The sequence below is a fragment of the Centruroides vittatus genome, unplaced genomic scaffold, assembly GCF_030686945.1.
Source record: "Centruroides vittatus isolate TY-2023 unplaced genomic scaffold, ASM3068694v2 contig_1034, whole genome shotgun sequence".
NCBI classification, from domain to species: Eukaryota; Metazoa; Arthropoda; class Arachnida; order Scorpiones; family Buthidae; genus Centruroides; species Centruroides vittatus.
Window position 1 is genome coordinate 26,060 of NW_027120672.1, and position 6,458 is coordinate 32,517.

The 6,458-nt window shown below is 30.5% G+C and overlaps 1 long non-coding RNA gene across 1 annotated transcript; it reads right to left on the minus strand.

Moving 5' to 3' along the window:
- Window positions 1-353: 353 nt before the first annotated feature.
- Window positions 354-2,562, minus strand: LOC136968898 (uncharacterized). The gene is made up of 6 exons (XR_010879719.1): window positions 2,428-2,562; window positions 2,267-2,357; window positions 1,442-1,538; window positions 760-874; window positions 619-685; window positions 354-541 (listed from the first exon to the last, which is right to left on the minus strand). It is a non-coding gene; the product is annotated as an uncharacterized lncRNA (long non-coding RNA).
- Window positions 2,563-6,458: the final 3,896 nt, after the last annotated feature.

Genomic DNA, 6,458 nt, shown 5'->3' on the forward strand with positions numbered 1-6,458 from the left:
TATTTAACCTATACATATTTTTATATTTCTTGGTTATTTATTATTATTTTTTATTGTATGTATATTTCATCCGTTATTTTATTTGTATTTAAATTTTTGTTCCATTTTGTTTGCATTCGAATATGTTTAGCCTGATGATGGCCAACAGGTTTTTCTGAAAACGTTTGCTACGTTATTTATTAAAAATTTTTTCTCAGCATCATAAGGTGTTTGGTTTTTTCTGATACTAACTGGACTTTATGGAAAATGTTCAGTCATACCACAGCACAAGAAAACAAGGAAATCGGTTTGTATAATTGTGAAAGTGAAAAATATTATATAAACACGAAACTGATAAAACAGAATGTGTATGAATTTATTTTATTAAAATCTTCAAACCTAGTAATAAATTTATTCAAAATATTTAATTTTAACCAAACGGGCATGCCCCTTGAAATACCCCTTTGTTACAAGATGCCAGCAAAAATAACAGCACAATAAAAAACAAAGTGATATTCTGAAGAAAAAACATTATTCTAACGTTCTTCTTAAGACATGATAACTATGAAGTGAATTTTAACATTGAATTCATTGTATGTTATTTTATTTCCACGTAATGAACTTTTAAAATCATTTTACCTTTCGTAAAAGGGATGTTTCTGACGTATGGTTTAAATTATTTTCATTCAACACCATGCATTCAAGACTGAAAAGTTTTAGAAGTATGTTCAAATATATTAGTTTTAATATGATATTTATGAAACAGCTGTAATGATTTACTATTGCTGTGAAATGATAATTCCATTTTTGAATGCTTTGTTAACATCTTTCATTCGTTTATTGTTTGTTTTAGACAGTAATATTTGAAATTTCTCATTTTCATCGCAATTTTTATCTACAAAATGCATTAAACATATTTAAAATTAAACTAGTGTATCGTATTTTAAATTCTCTGATTCATTGACACTTAAGAAGAAACACTAAGATTCATAAAGGCTATCTCAATTTGTGTCCATTTGTGATTAGCCCAATTTTCATTTCAGTGGAGTCAGATGGCGTGGAATAGAGGATTGTATTGATAGAAGAACAACACATGGACGATCTGCCAAGCCGGTGTCTCTTGACGTTTTCAATAGGAACCTATTTAGGACCTAAACACGGAAAGAAAATCCGAGGAATCCCACGAAATTAGCCCATTCGTGAGTGTTGGTCATAGGTACAACGGATTTTATCCCTCTGCCATTAGTGGACCCAAATGACAAGTGGTATCTGAATAACCTGTGATAAATTATAAAGACGTTCTAATTGAACTCGAATTCAGATCTGACTGATTAGAATACCCATGATAAATTATGAAAGTCCGGATCAAATTCGAATTCAGATCCCCATATCAAGTAGGTTACGTCGCGGATTTCTGGCTGATATTTCAAGCTCTAATAAATTTTTGGTTCCACAAACTCACCTAAATTTAGCGTAACAAGTATTTCCACGTTTCCTTTTCCTTTCACAATGCCTTTAGTGGGATGCAATTGGAATGCATCTGGATTACTCGACTTGATCTGCATTAATCAAAAATTTTTATACGTTAATCGGATGATTAAAATAAATTAATTTAATCTATTCATTAATCTATATATATAATCGAGACGAGTTGATAATAATAATAATAATAACAATAATAATCAGCGCAGAACCCAAACGGTTAGGAGTTGAAAGTTGAAATTTGGTACGCAGTTAGAGTACGTCACGAGAACGTACACTAAGAAGGGATTTTTCGAAACTCCTCCCCCCACGGGGGAGAAGGAGAGGATTAAGTCTTTCCCTGAAGAGCTAGACTTTCATTATACTATTTCAGATGCGGAGTTTTGCGTTTTTGATTGCGTTTTAATAGGGTACATACACTAAAAAGAGATCTTTCGAAATTACCCCCGCGGGAGAGAGGTTGTTAACACTTCCCCCCGCAATGGAAGTGTCAACAATGAAAGTGTTAACAATGGAAGTGTTAAGAGAAAGAGGCGGGCAAGATTCACAGGCGCAGATGCGGTTTTTTGCGTTTTTGCGGGAAATCGAACATATTTTTAGACCCATCCAAAAATTCTCTTATTAGTCTGGAAACAGGAAGACCTAATTCCTACATTCTGTGAAAACGGGTAAGATTGGCTATAATGTAATCATCTTAATTTTCGCTATCGTTACTTTTTGCCCGAGCAACGCCGGGCTTATCCGCTAGTCTATTAATAAAAGTGTTATTTAACAAGCTATAAATAATGGTTTCCGTTTAAACAACCTTGTAAATAATGGTTTCCGTTGAAGAATTATGAATAATAAATTTACTCTTGTTTAAACCTTCTTTTCTATGAAAAGTCAACTTGGAAGGACTGAAAAATAAGAAAGATATTTAAGAAAAATTTTTAACAAATATTGTATGTGGATTTTATATATACTTACGCGATTTTCAGCGCATATTTCTAAAGATTTTCGTTCGGCATATTCAATTTTTTCTGTTCAGATAGCTGCTAACTTTGTTTTAACAATATTAAAAATAATTATTGTACAGTACTTCGTTGTTGAACTATGTTAATTGTTTTTAGCGCCATCAATTGATTTTAAAGTTATTCGTAGTACAAAGTGTGTTTGAGTTATAGTTTACTTCTAATTTACGTAATTTTTTAAATAATATTTTTGAACAAATATATATTTCCTTGGCTTATAAATTCGAAAACTGAAAAACACTTAATTTATTTAGTTGCAAAACAATTGTTTAAATGATCTACTATATATGTAAATTTCATCAGTTGAGATCTAATTTAAATGAAGGTTACTTTCAGCTTATTGAAGGATATTTTGTAATTGTGGATCTATTAATAAAAGTTTTTGATTTCTTTTTAAAACTTTTTTATAAACTTTTATATTTAGTAAATTTTTGGGAATTTTTGAGTAATAAGTACATTAATATCGCTAAAATCGCAGTTATTTTGAATTTTAACAGAGAAATGAAAAGATTAATAGCAAAAAATAAATTGAAAAATAAATAATATAGATTTTATTTATAGTGTGCTCCAAGCATAGCCAAAAATTTTTGCATGTGGGCTACATTCTGATTTGAAAAGTCAAGAATTAAATATAGAAAAATTTCGGTCTACGCGCATTAATTCTTACGTCCACGACCTATTTAAACAGTAAATAAGATCATAAATAAACAATAAAAGTAAAAATCAATGGATAAAAGTTTTTTTAAAGATTTGTATGCTTAAATACGAATATTTTTATTATATTTTTATCGAATTCGCAAGCGTTTTTTTGGCGAGAATAAACGGAAAACATATCAAAACGAATAAAAATTTCGAATAGAAAAAAATATTATTTTTCAGTACTTTTCAATTTACATGTAAATTCTCATATGTACTCACTCGCTACCCGATTGTACTTTCATGTATAAATGAAGTCAATTTTATTGAAGAAAGAAAAAGTCTAGCAACGAGTTGCATAACTTTCCCGGCTGGAAACAGGAAGGATCAAATTTATGTATATGTTACAGTCAAAACCCGCTTTTAGTTAGAACGCGTTTTAACTAGTTGAAACCAGTTTATACTGGATGTCTTTGTTAAAACTAGTTTTAATTGAAATTCATTTTTGACTAGCAGTAAATTCTAGTTTTAACTAGACAAAACGGGTTTTAACAAAGACATCCAGTATAAACTAGTTTCAACTAGTTAAAATGCAACCTAACTAAAAACTGGTTTTGACCGCAACACATAGAGTGATTCCGGGTAAGATGGTAAGCGGGGGAAGATGCCTACTTTTCGATATTTTCAAACGGTGACGTCAGATATGTCATGTGTTTGTATGATTAATCGTTGGGTCAATATCAAGTGCGGAAAGCTGTAGTTGGCTACTGTTACCTCATTTTCTACATCCGAAAAGAATAAAAGCAAGATAAGATCGAAGTTTTTGTTGCGAAATGTTTCTAGAATCATTTTAAAACTAAAAGTTAAAATAAAATTTATTAAAAATTGCGAAAAACAATTAATGTGTGATGTAGTTAAGGTTCTAAAGTTTCCATTGTGAGCTACCGCCGAACCCGATCGGACACGCTAGAACAGGTGACTCTGCCAAGCATCTTACCCCGACAAATGGGAAAGGTGCCACATTTTTCTTTGGGTAACATGCCTATTTTTTGTTAATTGAATTCCAATATGCCTATTTTTAATAAATTTTTGTTTTCTCGTTTTATTGCAGGATATGCATAGAAATTGTATAAGGACTTTTAAAAAAGGTTTTTGGACTGAAAAAAGCTTTCAGCTAGCTATAGAGCACGTTAGAACGGGCGCAAACTTAACAATACTTATACTGCGCTGTTATACTTACTATGAAGTATTTTGTGTTACATATGCAATAAATTAAATTTGGTTAAGATATTCGTAAATTAATTTTATGCAATTATATTTGTTATCTTACCCTAATGGCATTTGGCATCTCACCCGGATACTTCGGGTGAGGTGCCTAAAATGCCAGACAGTAAAAAAGTCGTCATTGCAAACACAATATACAATTATTTTTCATATACTCCAAAGTTTTATTTGAAAAACATACTCAAGAATATGATATTTTCGTTAGAGACCTCCAAAACCCAAATTATCGCTATAATATTTTTCATAAGCAAAATGTTAGGCATCTTCTCCTGAATTACTACACACAACTTCATTTATTTCCTCCAAACATATTTATGTAGCTAAAATTAGTTTTAACTAATGTTAAAAGTTAAAATTAGTTTTATCTAAAATCAAAATATGTACAGCAGTAAATTAACTAGACAAACCCGTTTTGTCTAGTTAAAACTGGACTTTACTGCTAGTCAAAAATGAATTTGAGTTAAAACTAGTTTTAACTAGACAAAACGGGTTTTAACAAAGACATCCAGTATAAACTAGTTTCAACTAGTTAATATGCGTTCCAACTAAAAATGGGTTTTCACTGTAACATATACATAACAGCTTGGAAAGTAAAAGTTAATGAAGATATAATAATTATTTTATTCGATAATAATTCTAATTTACGTAAAATAAACTTGTTGAAATTAAATTGAATTGAATTTAATTAATGAAATAATTGAAGTTTTTCGTTTTTTTATGTTAATTTTATATCTGATTTCCTACTTTTTCATTTTCGCTCTCCGCTCTATGGCACTAAAGAGGCATTTTATATAAAATATAGTAAAGTATATAAAAAGTATATATAAAATATCAACCACAAAGACGCTTCTAAGTATTGTATCCTGAAGACAATGTTAATTCGCTGGAATGATGACCGGAAGTTCCTGCTATATCTGTTAAATCTTAAAGGAGAAAAACGCGATGTTTATGACTTCGCGCTTTCAGAGGCCTCTCAAATTTGGTTGTCTATTTTAGTATTTAAATCATCAAATAGGTAATTATTATAAATATAATTATTCCGGTGTCTGTGAAATTCAATAAATGATCATTTTCAAAGTTAAAATTGATCAAAAACTAAGGTAGGGCCCAGGGGCGGATCTATATAGGGACTAAGTCTTGGGCACCCAAATGTCAAAAGCCCACAAAAATTGAATTATTATCATAAATTTTTAATACTTTTTCATTAACAATAAGCACTTAACGTATAGTAAAAAATAGTCAATAGGTTAGGTTAGAGTAAGTTTGGTAAAAATGGTGAAAATTGGGCCCCATTGGACTTCAATAAGCCGTAGACTCCGAAAAACCTAGATCCGCCAGTGGTAGGGCCCCTTTATGACTTATCAAGTTTGAACTATTACTTTAAACAACTCCATTTGTTTTCCAAAAAATGACTAAGCTATCAGCTAGAGTCTGGGTAATAGTTTAGTCATTTTCTTTGAAAAAAAGATTTAGTCAAAACAATAAACTAAACTGAGTGGGCCATAATTGGGCCCCTATCTTACCTCCGAACAACAACGTGTCAATAGAGAGTTTCTTTGCTTTTGGTCTTGTCCATCGAAAGAGATATTGCAGAGATAGTGTTGCAGAACTAGACTTTTTCTCTGTAATTGATGAATTCAACACTGCTAAAAGCAAGAGATCAGTTTTATGGGTGAATTTCTGTATACCTATTGAATTTTCCAATTCATTGTAAAACTATTGTACACATTTTATTATTTTATTGTGGGTTTATCTTTTCTTTCTATTGTGTATTCAAAATGTTCATATTGTTATCGACCTAAATAAATTTACCCTCTAACTCCATGGCTTCTTTCATGGATCTCAAAAATATTTTTTTTGAATAGGGCCTTACAAATCATACATTTATTTTGGAATATTGTTTTATACATTTAAAAATTGAGTTGTCCTTATTTTAAAGAAATTTATATAGGCTATATATTATTTAATTTTAGTCATTTGAATTAAATTATTTATTATGTTAAGCCAGAGCCGTAACTAGGGTATGGCCAACGTGGCTCCCGCCATAGGCGCCGATTTAATAAAGGC